The 14924-nt window shown below is 47.5% G+C and overlaps 1 protein-coding gene across 6 annotated transcripts in view; it reads right to left on the bottom strand.

Annotated features, from left to right (window-relative positions):
- Positions 1–14924, bottom strand: part of LOC146626065 (receptor-type tyrosine-protein phosphatase mu-like) — a 226007-nt gene that overhangs the window by 209916 nt on the left and 1167 nt on the right. The window lies entirely within an intron of this gene.

Raw genomic sequence — 14924 nt, forward strand, 5'->3', positions numbered from 1 at the left:
GAGAGCACATATTAAATAAAACAGCATGACGAAGCGTCTCCTCCTGCTGGGCAGAAACTCTGCGATTTTTGGCCCTTTTTGAGCCGATTTTTCAGTCGTGTGACCGTTTTGGTGATCGGCCCGAGTTTGGCCTTCATCGTGCGTCGTGCAGTATACACGGGGTAACGAGAAGCGATTAACGCCTCACGACCAGCTCCCGATCATCAATTGCTTGGTCGTAGGAAAATCAAACCTGTTTGAAATCCACATGACCGTTGTGAGTGTCACTGCAGCCACTCACACTGCGCACACGCAAACACGTAAACGTTGGTGAAAAGACGGAGCAGCACGGCAGCGTGTGATCTGGACACAAGCGATGGAGGCACTTGTAGAACTTTGGAAAGCTCATCCGAGCCTTTTCGATGTGGCCTCACAAAATCATCACGACCACAACAACCGTGAAAATAGTTGGATTTACACTGCTGCTCAATCACAGCTGCCTGATTTTTCATTAGCAATTTAGCAAAGTTGATGGTGGTGTGTGTCTGTGTGAGTGAAAGACAGAGAGGGAGAGCGAGCGACAGATTTTCTGTTATGGACGCACAGTGTGAGCACTCAGGTCGCATCAGAGCATCGGGCCGTATAGTGTGAGGCCCTGCATCGTGACCTACGACCTTCTAACCCCTGCGAGTCAATCGTACAGTTTGAGCAGAAGCTGAATAACGCGACTGAATGTATGCCCAGCTTTAGTCATCCTGGGCACCTTCACAGGTAGGGCCTCTCGCAGGGTCTCTGTATGGCCAGCAGGGGCAGCAGAGAGAAACGGTTCCATTAAACACTAACGTTTTTCATATCAGGCTTCCAGGATCAGGTGTGTAGTTCAGGAGCGCACAGACAGGGGGCGCTGCTCTCACAGCAGCAGACACACAAACAATCCATCGAATAAATGAAGGAGAACGGCTCACAACCACAGGAGTGAGTAAATGCTGAGGATGGCACCTCCAGCTCACGAAGAGCACACCACAGCCTGAACCAGCCCCCATCCTCACACCCTTCCTCCCCCCAGCACACAGAAGGTCATCTCCAGCCTTCAGCAGGGGGGTGGGAGGGGGGGGGGGGGTTATCGTTCCGCCTGGCGGAGGCAGAAAAGGTCTCGTCCCCCAGGAACCACACAACGGACGGACGCAGCGCACAGCCGGGCGCATCAACACAGCGCATCAGTGTCGGCAGTCAGAGAGCTGCTGTGATTGGTCGACTGATGGATGACCTCACGCTGGTTTAAGTGTGACTGAATAAACATGTCTGTGAAGGTTCTCAGTCATCCAGGTCATCGTAGTCAAAGGAGCTTGCAAAGAAAAGCGTCTGGACTTCTTTAAGTTACTTGAAGACGTTTCACCTCTCATCCGAACTCATCAGAACTGAAGAAGCTTCTCGGATGAGAGGTGAAACGTCTTCAAGTAACTTAAAGAAGTCCAGACGCTTTTCTTTGCAAGCTCCTTTGACGACTGAATAAACAAAATAAAAATAAACTACAGAATAAATTAATACAAAAATAAAACACAAAGCGTGTTTCTTTGTAAAGCGCTTTTTAAATTTTTTTAATTTTATTTACTTACTTACTTTTTTATACTACTACTACTACTGCGTACTACTACTACTAGTAGTACTACCACCAGGCACTTCCATCGCCTGGATGTGCCTGCAGCTCCCTGACGGCGCTGGGACTTTAATGTAACTGTGCTGCAAGGCAGGCCTGGGGGGCACTCAGACATGGGCCTCCACCTGTGAGGCTGATCCTGGGTCAGCCTGTCTCTCCTTTCTTTCTGCTGCTCATAGTTTGGTGCAGCATCAGAGGCAGACGGAGGAGTTAGCGAAGAACTCCTGAAGCGTTTGTTTGTCCTCAGACTGATTATCAGGACTAAAGAGCATTTTTAGAAATGAAGCTGTGAGCTCATTACTCTGATTTCATGAAACTCACAACGACACGCAGGCTGGACTAATGAGCTGTTCACTGCCCTCACAGCGAATTTAATAACACTCTGAAAACATTTTATTCTCATCCTCTGCACATGCACAAAATATACAGCCTGCATTATACCACCAAATATATGAACACTTACATGGTCTGATGCACCAGAGAGCAACGGGGGAGCCAGAGATTGAACCACCGACCATCCAATCAGCAGATGATGTTCTGCTCTACCACCTGAGCTACAGGTGTATATTCAGTCAGAGAAGCTGTCAGCAGTGTTGGTGCTGATTCGCTGTCCTTCCTCTGTGTTTGAAGGTTTTGGACATTTGAGCGTCTCACTCAGGTTTGAAGGAGGTGACACGTCCTTCAGCTGGTGACAAATTTAAAGAAAATGAGTGTTTGCAGTAACTGTAGAGGAGTCGAGGAGCCTCAGGCTAGCTGCTGCTTCAGGTCAAAGTGTGTGGATGTGCAGACGACGCTCTTCTGTTTCAGACATCAGAGAAGCGAAAGCTGACCCATCGCGTTGGTTCTGTGAGGAAGTGCTCACGACGGCTGCGTTTCACTCGGTTTCCTCGTTTTGGAGAAGAAACTGAAGGTTTTCTGTTTATTGGTCTGCGATGTGACATCATGCAGAGCAGGCGTCACCTTGGCTCGTTTCTAATAACCCTGGAGTCGTCTGTGTGTCCTTAACGACTAAAATAAAAACAAGAATCTCACTTTTTTCACTTAACTTTTTACTGTAAAGCAGCTTCATGGTGTGTGTCACGTGCCCTGCATGTCAGAAAGACAAGGAAGCTCCCAAAAGCTGTTCTGACTACAAAGTGATATTTGCTGCGTTGTCAGGACTGATGACGAGGCTCAGGCACAGGAAGAGGAAGGTGAGGAGGACGAGGGGAAGAGCGTCAGGTCAGCTGCTCGCGCCGACATCCTGCGGCCGATATCTGCTGTGAATATTTCTTCTGTTTGAACTTCATGCTCTGCCTCTTTAGTCCCTGTTTTTGTGCTGATTGTGGTTGCTTGACACACACACACACACACACACACACACACACACACACACACACACACTCACACACACACACACACACACACATTCATTTAATCCCCAAAACTTTGATGGTTTCCCACAGAAACAAAGAATCAGGTCACATCAAAGCGCTTTCACCTACAAACGAGTAAGACGATCACAGAGCTCTAATCTCTCTCTCTCTCTGCATGTCTTTAACCTTGCTCAGCCTCGACCGGTCCCAGAGGTGAGTCTTGGTTTCCTGCGGTTACGCTCTGACACACATACAGCCAATCATTAATCAGAGTCTGGTAGCACATTAAGAGTCTGAAGCCGCCCGAGGACACCCGTGCTCGCTCTGACCCAAAAACTCGTCCTCAGCACAAAGACGCTTCCGACAGCAGCGGGTCGGCTCACGCCGGGCGGGCTCAGCTGCCGCCTGCCAGCGGCGCCCAACTTTACGACACAAGCGAAGACACCTTGCTAAAAGTGATTTCACAAAATCTTCCTGTGGTGCCTTCACTGACTGTGTGAAAACCATGTGGATCTGAGCGGCTGCCGGTCTTAGCTTCCTGCTCAGAGCAGTAACAGTAAGGATGGGTACCGGTATCCGGTGCCATGATGGCACCGGTTCTGACATAAACGGTAGTAACCAGACTGAAAAGCAGCGCACATTTCGGTGCTTTATTTCGGTGCTTTTTTTCCCCTGAGCTGTGATACACTTTGGATTCTAGCCAATCATTTTACCTTTGCGAGCGTAGTAGGTGGGCCCAGGTACGTACGTTCTTTTAGAGCAGAGCTACAGATTAAAAATGCCCAAGGCGAAGCGGTCAAACTCTGGCTGTACTTCACAGCAAAATATGCAAACTCAGCAGCCTGCAACAAGTGCTTTAAGCTGATACTGTGATACTGTCAAAGGAGGTAACACCTCGAATCTGATGAAACACCTGGCGACGCATAGCGTTTTTTTTTTTTAAAAGCCGAGAAATGCGCCGTATTTGATAGCTTGCTGCGAGACCTCACACCGTGCACATCTACTGCGGGTGGGTTGCCTGTTATCGGACCCGGAGTTAGCAACATCCCCCAAAGACCCGAAGAGGAGAGTCCTGGCCCCTAGCCCTGCCAGTGTAGCAGAAATGATGAGGATGATGATGCAGCAGCAGCCGTTCTTCTCTGCGTGAGTAGCTTAATGTTGTTCGTGTGTAATTTACGTTGAGTAGGCTAACCACGTTATTACATTAATGCATGTAAGGTGAACTAGCAAACATCATCATAGCTACATGCGGCTGTCTTCTTGTTTGATGGCAGATACTCCCTTCACCCTGGCCAAAAAGGCTAAAATGACCAAAGAAAAAGTGGGAAACAGTTAAACATGAGAGGTTTTCGGACAAAGTTTGTGTTTTTTTCCCCATTGTTTAAGCACTGCTTCCAGCCAAGAGTGATACCATATATGCCCCATAGCTGCAGAAAAGGCTAACATTGTTATCTTTTTACAAAAAAACAGCTGAACATGAGAGGTTTTTGGACCAATTTTGTGTTCTCCATTCTTTAAGCACCGGTTTAAGCACCGTTTAAGCACCGGCACCGTTTCAAAAGTACCGGTTTGGTACTGGTATCGGATAAAACCTAAACGATACCCATCCCTAAGTAACAGTGAGCCTTTATAACCCCCGTCATGGCGTGGTGGAGCAGTGGTTAGTGCTGCCATGAAACGAGGTCCCAGTTTCAAACCCCACACGGCGTCTGCGTGTCCCATTTGGCTGCAGGTGTGTCATAGACTAACGCCTGTCTCCATCTTTGAAACGCTCCTTTAGGGCCGTTGTTCTCTTTTTCTCCAAAGGTTTCAGATTTACTATTAAACTGGCACCATTATAAGCATGGTGAAGCCACAGGACATATTCAGCCAATCAGACGCCGCCATCGCTGTGAAATCAGCGTCAAACAACCATCAGGTAAACTGGAGGAGCAAAACGCTCCGACCACTTCATGTTATGATTTTCTTCTTTTGGATATACTTCACCTCGCTTCAGTTAGGAAAACCAACAATTCAACCCAGCCCACACACACACGCATGCACGCACACACAAACACACACACACACGCATGCACGCACACAGAAACACACACACACACGCATGCACGCACACACAAACACACACACACACAGGCTGCATATGAATATTTACTGTAGTAATTTAGGTTAAAGCAGCTGCTGGGCCTGAAGTCACTGTAGGGTTTAACAGCACTATAGGAAACTGTGTGTGTGCGTTTGTGTGTGCGTGTGCGCCTGTGCTATCTGTTAGCTGGCAGCACTTTCAGATCATTAACATAATGATTATGATAAGAAAGAGAAAGCGTTAAAATCTTAATAAAATATTTATTCTGCCTTCCTCTCATCTCACCGTCGGCACACACAGACACACACACACACACACACACACTTGTATTAAAGGAGGAGTTGGGTTCTTACTTATGAGTGTAGATATGAATGTCATATTCAGCTGTCAGAAAACATGAAATATAAAAACGAGTCCCATGGCTCCGGCTACACCTGAATGCGGCTCAGGTAGGACAGTCAGAGTGCGGCGCTCATCGATCGTTGTTACAGAATTATTGATTTATTAGAATCTTTTTCTGTTTGCTGTAAAAACCAAGCAGTCAGTCTGAGGGTCTGCACGCGCTCAGTGAGCACCAACAGATGAGCTTAAAGTCGCGCTGAGCAGGCAGGAAGCATCTTAACACACACACACACACACACGGACACACACACACATCGTCTTCAAACAATAATCCTGTGAATATGATCAGGGATTTGGGGCACAGCACTAATCAGACTGACATCTCTGGACACGGATTAAACACACACACACACCCTCTCTCCATGCAGTGTGTGTGTGTGTGTGTGTGTGTGTGTGTGTGTGTGTGTAATCTCCTGAAGACATGCTGACTCTTCTTTATAATCTGATGTCGTAGAAATAATTTCATTAATCTGACAAACAGCAAGTCGGAGCAGGAGGCCGGAGTGCGTGCAGCTCACAGCGGGTGTATCTGGACTTTGAGCTCCATCAGCTCCACGCTTTCCTTAAACAAACACCTGTCGCTTATTTACGTAGGTACACGTTCTCGCCCCCGTCAGCTCCATCAGCTCCGTCAGTGGCCTTCTGCTGCCTGCCTGACCCACAGACATGTTTCCCTGTGAGAGCTGTGAGAAGTTTTATAAGCTGAACCCACCCATAAGCAGCTAACGCCCACTCTGACAGCAGGGTCACATGACTCCTCCAGGCGCCACACACGTCTGAATCAGGGAAACCGGAACAGGAACCAGAACCAGAACCAGATGTGAAAAAGTCACTCATAAAATCAATACCCTGATCTGGCTTACAAGCCGAGAGGCCCCTCCCCTCCCTGAGCCTGGTTCTGCTGGAGGTTTCTTTGGGTTAAGAGGGAGTTCTTCCTTCCTACTGTCGCCAAAGCGCGGCTGGTGGTCTAATCGTTGGGGTTTCTCAGGATCACCGCAGGGCCTCCACCCTACAGGTACATGGTGATCTGAGCCAGGATTCACAGGCTGTGGGTGAGTGGGTTTACTGTCACCATGGCAAGATGTTAGGTAAACAGGTAACATTAGAGCATGGGAGGGGTGGGGTCTTTGAGGAGCGTTTCAGTTTTGTGGTTTGGCCTTCAAGCTGCTTAAATTCAGATGTGAGTGTGTTTGAGCTGCAAACCATGGCCTCAACTTCACTCTGTCCCACGCTGTGTGTGTGTCTGTGTGTGTGCATCAGGCAAAACTCCCTTTATCTCCTCCCTTTTCATCCTCACGTCTGTGATTCCAGAAAACAGGATTTTCTCCTGGATCTTCACTTTCTCGTTATCCGCTGGTGTTGGTGACGTGACCTCGACCGGCGCCTCGAGCATTAGAGACCTCGCTGTCCTGCGGAGAGTTCGGGGACCGGAGAAGATGCGGATCTCGGAGACAGAGCTTAGCGCTGACACCGGCCTCCTTCTCCGCAGCGTTGATCTCATCTCACACATTAAACAAAGAGAGTTTTAATCCGGCTCCTTTAATCCCCGCTGGGTTTGCAGACACAGCGTCTGAAGGCGGCGTGTTAATCTGGGGAGTGGGGGGCACAGCGGCATCTTGGCCCGCCAGGGCAGCTTTAATCCAGCGCAAACACACAAAAAGTGGTGCCTCTGCTGCCGCTGATACTTAGATGTGGATTTACAGGGAGATTAAAGCCAACAAAGATTTTTTAAAAGACTCGAACACAAACAGGAAGCTGCAGGCGGGAGATGAGGAGCAGATTCATTTATTTATTACAAAACACGAACTCTGAGCGGAATGCACAGGACACAACACAACAGCACAAAACATTCTGCACATCCTCCGTGTCCTTCACAGCCAATCACTGACGGCCAGCTCAGGGACAGGACAGGGAGCTGGGCGGGTTGCAAAGCAGCAGGCAGAGGCTGAAGAGGCCAGAACACCTTTGCCTCCTGTCTGCACTCACATGATCAACAACCGTGCAGACAGTTCACTAAAAAGCTTTTTCACTTCGCCGCATTTCTGACTGTAATCTGGAGATACAATCAAACACATCACAAACTTACCGAACTTTAAACATGCGCCGAGTCTGACTGATTGAATTGTTCCAGTGCAGTATGGTTGGGCGATACGTAAAAATGTTCCAACCAACAATCGTAAGTCCAATAGTCAACAATGGGCGATATATTCGTGCATGACTTTTTATGAGTGGAGCCATGCAATCATTGGACTATTTGTGCGTTTACAACACAGAAAAAGGCCAAACATGGACGAACTAATTTGGGATTTCTTTGGCTTTAAACCGGATGAAAGAGGTAAACCTAAGAATGTAACCAAAGCTTGTGCAGACGTACAGCAAAGGACTGAAGTACTCTCAGAACTGAGGACACTCTGAGGATGGGGCATTTTCTTGCAGATAAAAGAGGGTGCAGTTACAACTATTATTTCTGTTGACTGCTTCTATTAGCTCCATCATTACGAGCAAACGTACTCATGGGCAAATAAAGAAAGAAATCACCCTTGTAAACACGAGGGCGATTTATTTGTCCAATCGCCCGACCCTGAAGTGAAAACTGAAAACCTGGAGAAGCTGCGTCTCTAAAGTTTCCTCCAGAGGAAGCAGCTGGTTTGTACTTCCTGGTATCCACAGATCGATCGATTAGTAATCAGACGTGCCCAGTTTGATCTTTGTGAGCTCAGAGAAGCTTTTCTGCTGCCGGCTCACAAACTGAGACGCTCGTTTAGTTGCAGAAAGGTTGGAGCGCTGTCGCCTGTTAGCCGACAGTTGTGACGGCGTGCTCGGTTTTTACCTGCTCAGGTAGAACCATCAAACACGGAGCCACAGCCCTCATCGCTCAGGGAACTCCATCGCCACACACAGCTCATTATTTCAATCAGTGCAGAGGTGAAGATCTGAGAGAGCGCACACACACAGTCACTGAGCGGCTCACTACACTAACACTATTAAAGGTGACTGTACAGCAGCTAAAAGCCTCAATTGGCTTAAGAAGCACCCTGATAGCGCACACACACACACACACACACACACACACACACACACACACACACACACACACACACACACACACACACACAGAACTAGGGGTTTCTCATGGCTTGCTGTCTGGAGCACTTTTCAGTTTCTGCATGAAGACACAGTTTCCCTTCATCAGCGCTGAACATCTGACTCAAGTACACGAGATACTTTTATGCTACTACTGTTTACATTTCAGAATCAGAATCAGAAAGGGTTTTATTGCCAAATGTTGAGCAGGCTTACAACATTAGGAAATTGCTGCGGTGCTTCAGTGCAAACATACTGTCATAAATTACGCTTAAATAGACATGAAAATAAAAATAAGAATAAAAATTTAAGTACTAAGTAGATAGATATATACATGATATATACATGAGTGCAGGTGGTGGTCAGTGCCAAACATGGAATGATGCAGTGAACACAGCGTAGGGTCATGTGTTAGTGGTGGGGACAGTCATACGGTTATTGTTCGTGTGTCCGACAGCAGAGGGGAAGAAACTGTTCTTATGGCGAGAGGTTCTGGTGCGAATGGACCGGAGCCTCCTGCCTGAGGGGAGCAGGTCAAACAGACTGTGTCCAGGGTGAGAACGGTCAGCTGTGAGCCGAGCTGTACGCCCCAGTGTCCTGGAGGCGTACAGGTCCTGCAGAGATGGGAGTCTGCAGCCAATCACCTTCTCAGCAGAGCACACAACACGCTGCAGTCTCTGTTTACTGTATATACCAGGTCCTGTTATACAGCTGCTACTGTTAAACAGCAGATAATCTATCAGGTACTTTTGTAACAAACGTAGCAGGCTTTGATCAATCGCATACAAAGATGCATGTGTAGCGTTACACAGCCACCATTCACAGAAACGGTCAGCTGATGGCGCCGTGACGGTTGGTGTGAGCGCAGCATCGTAACATCGTGACCGGAGCTAGCTGCATACTTTTACATTACTAAGAGGTCGTTTCCTCTGATCATGTGATCACATGACCCAACCTGAACACAAGAATGAAATCCACTGCATGATTTTTAAACATACAAATAAACCGTCAGACACACAGTCAATGCTGATCACATGACAGGAAGGACGGACTGTGATTGGTCAGACGGAGCTGCCTTTGAGAAACAAAGAAGAAGAAGAGGAAGGAAGTGAAGGTCTCAGAGGTGTGAGGAGAGATAATTAACTCACTGAGGACCCTCGACACACACACACACACACACCTGAGTGCGCAGTGTGAGGTTAATCTGTGAGCTTCATTAAAACCCTGACGAGACAGAACAAAGAGCTGACTTCATCTGAACACACACAGAAACTCACACACTCAGGAGGAAAGGCTAAAGTCCTGAATCAGCGACAGTCCTGAACCTGGACACACCGGGAGTGTGTGTGTGTGTGTGTGTGTGTGTGTGTGTGTGTGTTGCTGAGTTAACAGTAGCTCTCTAATTACAGCCCGTCTCTGAGTCCAGGTGTCTCTGTGCACCTTCCACCACACTCACTCCCACATGTTTTCACTCCATGAGAACCACAGCCTACATTACCCACAGTGCACCTGGACAGACTGCTGTGAATTACCCGTAATGGACAAAAGTACTGCTTTTGAAAGGTTCAAAGACTCAAAGATCATCAGAGTGGAGGCCACAGGAGGCTGCTTTGCAGTCAGAGACTTTTAATTTGGAAATCTCAGGACAAAGGCTCATTAACAGGATGCTAAAGAACAAAAAACAACAACACAAACTCCCACCTGAACCCAACCACCGGGCATGCTCATTAGCTGCGCTCCATCTCCGCCGTTATCAGGGCATGGCGGCCATCTTAGACTCAAACCACAGAGAGTTTCATTCACACACACACACACACACACACACACACACACACACACACACACACCTGCAGCTGTCCATATGTGCAGCAGAGAGGGGCGGACAGGAGGAGAAATCAAACGCACCCTCAGGCTGCAGACAGAAGCTCCTGGTCTCCTGCAGTTTGACTCCTGAAGCTGACTCCACAGTCTTCTTCTGGACTTCCGTCCTGATCATCCCCGACTCCACCTGCTTCCATCCAGCAGTCACGGAAACCTAAACTCTGAGATTCTGGGCGCCGCGTTATCGTTCGTTATTCGTTGTTGTTCTGCTGCTTTTACTGCAGTGAAGGATGTGAACACTTCCTGACATCTCCAGATGTTTCTGAGCCATCAGCAGAACTACAGGCAACATGTCTGCCCTCAGGGAAGACTTCTCAGGTTTTTCCCAGTAATGGGAACCAAATCCCAGAGTTAGACCATTAAAGACCAGAGAATCAATGAGCTGTACAAGCTCTAGAAACATTCATGAAACCTCCACAAGATGGATCCGCACACTGCTGCCCAACAGCAGTCAAACAGCAGCACCGCCCACAGCGACTTGTTAAAAAGGATTTATACATCAGATATAAAGTCGTGCTGATTCAGCTGGAACTTGATTCTTTGTCCTGAAGAACTCCTGATGAGCGTTACAGTATGGGACTGATGGACACGCCCACTGACAGCAGAAGAACCGCCCCAAAACGTTGGTTCTGTTCACCTGGACGTCTTCAGTGGGAGGATCAGTCATCGACAGGTGACTCCTTCGGTTTCAGCTGACTGCAGGTTTCAGTCTTATGAACAGCAGCAGCACTGACTGCACACAGGCTGTGAGGTCAGTTTATGATCAAAGACCTCTAATCAATGAGTCTTGTTCACAGAGAGGTGGGAATGGCTGCAATCACAGCATTGTGAGATGGTGACAGATGGACCCTTAGGCCCCTCCTCCATTCAGATATGGTCTTTCCCTTTTCACGTAAATGGCCTCCTTGACTCCACCCTCAAACCAGCGTTCCTCACATCCTCATCCTTGAAAGTGTCCCACGCTGTGTCCACTGGCCTGTAGGTGTAAACAGACTGCAGAGTCCTGGCCTGACGAGGTGGCTCTTCTGTGTTGTACCATCCTCTTCGCCAGAGGTTGTTTGGTTTCCCCGATTATAAATCCTGCCAATCCTCCTGCACTTAACAGCGCTGTGGAGAGCATCCTCACACAGAACATGACATCGTGGTTTGGGAACAGCTGTGTGAAGGACCAAAAAGCTCTCCAGAGAGTGATCCGTACAGCAGAACGCTGCTGCAGGATTGCTCTCCCCCCGCTTCAGGACACCTACACCAGGAGATGCCGGACTAGAGCAGAACAGATACTGAAGGACCCGTCCCATCCAGGCAACAAACTGTTCCAACTTCTGCAATCTGGTAGAAGGTTCCGCATCTTCCGGGCAAGGACAGAGAGACTCAAGAGGAGCTTCTATCCCCAAGCCATCCGTGCCCTAAACACACACACCCGCCCTCTCACATCATCTATAATTGACTGAGACAGGACTCTTCCAGACACTAAACCAAGGCACAATGTACATTTCAATTCCTTTAATTTTAAATATGTTTATATTGTCTATCCTGTAAAATAGTCAGATATCTATTCATATTAATGTACAGAATTCACCTGCTTGCTGCTACTACTGCACATTCACCCAGTGTATATACTATATGTGTATATATATATATATATATACAGTGGGGCAAAAAAGTATTTAGTCAGCCACCGATTGTGCAAGTTCCCCCACCTAAAATGATGACACAGGTCAGTAATTTGCACCAGAGGTACACTTCAACTGTGAGAGACAGAATGTGAAAAAAAAATCCATGAATCCACATGGTAGGATTTGTAAAGAATTTATTCGTAAATCAGGGTGGAAAATAAGTATTTGGTCAATAACAAAAATACAACTCAATACTTTGTAACATAACCTTTGTTGGCAATAACAGAGGTCAAACGTTTACTATAGGTCTTTACCAGGTTTGCACACACAGTAGCTGGTATTTTGGCCCATTCCTCCATGCAGATCTTCTCGAGAGCAGTGATGTTTTGGGGCTGTCGCCGAGCAACACGGACTTTCAACTCCCGCCACAGATTTTCTATGGGGTTGAGGTCTGGAGACTGGCTAGGCCACTCCAGGACTTTCAAATGCTTCTTACGGAGCCACTCCTTTGTTGCCCGGGCGGTGTGTTTTGGATCATTGTCATGTTGGAAGACCCAGCCTCGTTTCATCTTCAAAGTTCTCACTGATGGAAGGAGGTTTTGGCTCAAAATCTCACGATACATGGCCCCATTCATTCTGTCCTTAACACGGATCAGTCGTCCTGTCCCCTTGGCAGAAAAACAGCCCCATAGCATGATGTTTCCACCCCCATGCTTCACAGTAGGTATGGTGTTCTTGGGATGCAACTCAGTATTCTTCTTCCTCCAAACACGACGAGTTGAGTTTATACCAAAAAGTTCTACTTTGGTTTCATCTGACCACATGACATTCTCCCAATCCTCTGCTGTATCATCCATGTGCTCTCTGGCAAACTTCAGACGGGCCTGGACATGCACTGGCTTCAGCAGCGGAACACGTCTGACAGTGCGGGATTTGATTCCCTGCCGTTGTAGTGTGTTACTGATGGTGACCTTTGTTACTTTGGTCCCAGCTCTCTGCAGGTCATTCACCAGGTCCCCCCGTGTGGTTCTGGGATCTTTGCTCACCGTTCTCATGATCATTTTGACCCCACGGGATGAGATCTTGCGTGGAACCCCAGATCGAGGGAGATTATCAGTGGTCTTGTATGTCTTCCATTTTCTGATGATTGCTCCCACAGTTGATTTTTTCACACCAAGCTGCTTGCCTATTGTAGATTCACTCTTCCCAGTCTGGTGCAGGTCTACAATACTTTTCCTGGTGTCCTTCGAAAGCTCTTTGGTCTTGGCCATGGCGGAGTTTGGAGTCTGACTGTTTGAGGCTGTGGACAGGTGTCTTTTATACAGATGATGAGTTCAAACAGGTGCCATTCATACAGGTAACGAGTGGGGGACAGAAAAGCTTCTTACAGAAGACGTTACAGGTCTGTGAGAGCCAGAGATTTTCCTTGTTTGAGGTGACCAAATACTTATTTTCCACCCTAATTTACGAATAAATTCTTTACAAATCCTACCATGTGAATTCATGGATTTTTTTTTTCACATTCTGTCTCTCACAGTTGAAGTGCACCTCTGGTGCAAATTACTGACCTCTGTCATCATTTTAAGTGGGGGAACTTGCACAATCGGTGGCTGACTAAATACTTTTTTGCCCCACTGTATGTATATATATATATATATATATATATACAGAAGAAGACGGCCGTAGTGATCGATGTAGCGGTTCCGAATGACAGCAATATCAGGAAGAAGGAACACGAGAAGCTGGAGAAATACCAAGGGCTCAGAGAAGAGCTCGAGAGGATATGGAGGGTGAAGGTAACGGTGGTCCCCGTGGTAATCGGAGCACTAGGTGCGGTGACTCCCAAGCTAGGCGAGTGGCTCCAGCAGATCCCGGGAACAACATCGGAGATCTCTGTCCAGAAGAGCGCAGTCCTGGGAACAGCTAAGATACTGCGCAGGACCCTCAAGCTCCCAGGCCTCTGGTAGAGGACCCGAGCTTGAAGGATAAACCGCCCGCAGGGGCGTGCTGGGTGTTTTTATATATATATATATATATATATATATATATATATATATATATATATATATATATGTATATATATAATGTTTTTCCTCTACACCCCCCCCCAATTATTTTGCACATGTCGAGGAGCGTGTCAGGCTACATTTCACTGTGTGTTATACTTGTATAACTATGCATGTGACAAATAAAGAACCTTGAACCTTGAACCTTGAACCACTATGTTACTCTGTTTGTGTCGGGGGACCCGATCCTTGGGGTGGACCAGTTTTTGGTGCAGCGTTTAAAAGCGACCAAGACGCAGTGTTGAATCCAATCCGAGTGCAGATCTGATGTTGAGGGGAGAGGCGTCGACATGGCGATCAAATCTGCTCTGAACAGCTTTTGTTTTTAAAAACGAAGAAGTAAACTTTAGTAAAGGAGAGACCGTCTGCTCACTGTTGCCCCCATCAGCTGAGCACAGGCACAACAGCTGACTGAAAACAACCTCACCTTCATCATCCTCACATCCACAGGCTGTACTACTGCAGTACAAGTACACACATCCACAACATGTCTGCGGCTCACTGCAGAGCCTGGGTGTTACCAGAGACATGAAAAGCCTCGAGAACACAACCAGACTGTTAATCAATAATCATGGTATTGATTTATCGATGTGGCCGTGCCGACACGCGCTCTCATGGAGCTGTTTCTCTGGGCTTTGGTTCAAACGAGTCTTTGAATGCAACAGTCAGAGCAGCGACGCCGACATCAGGAAACGGGACCGAACGCACAAACATGTCGTTTTTATTGAGAGACGGGCAATCGATCAATAACAGCCTGACCTTAAATCAGACAGTCCCACCGCGGCACATATTCTCTGTTCT

The sequence above is a fragment of the Diplotaxodon limnothrissa genome, linkage group LG9 (genome assembly GCF_057381915.1).
Source record: "Diplotaxodon limnothrissa isolate DT_005_m linkage group LG9, D_limnothrissa_male_GT1.1, whole genome shotgun sequence".
Lineage (NCBI taxonomy): Eukaryota > Metazoa > Chordata > Actinopteri > Cichliformes > Cichlidae > Diplotaxodon > Diplotaxodon limnothrissa.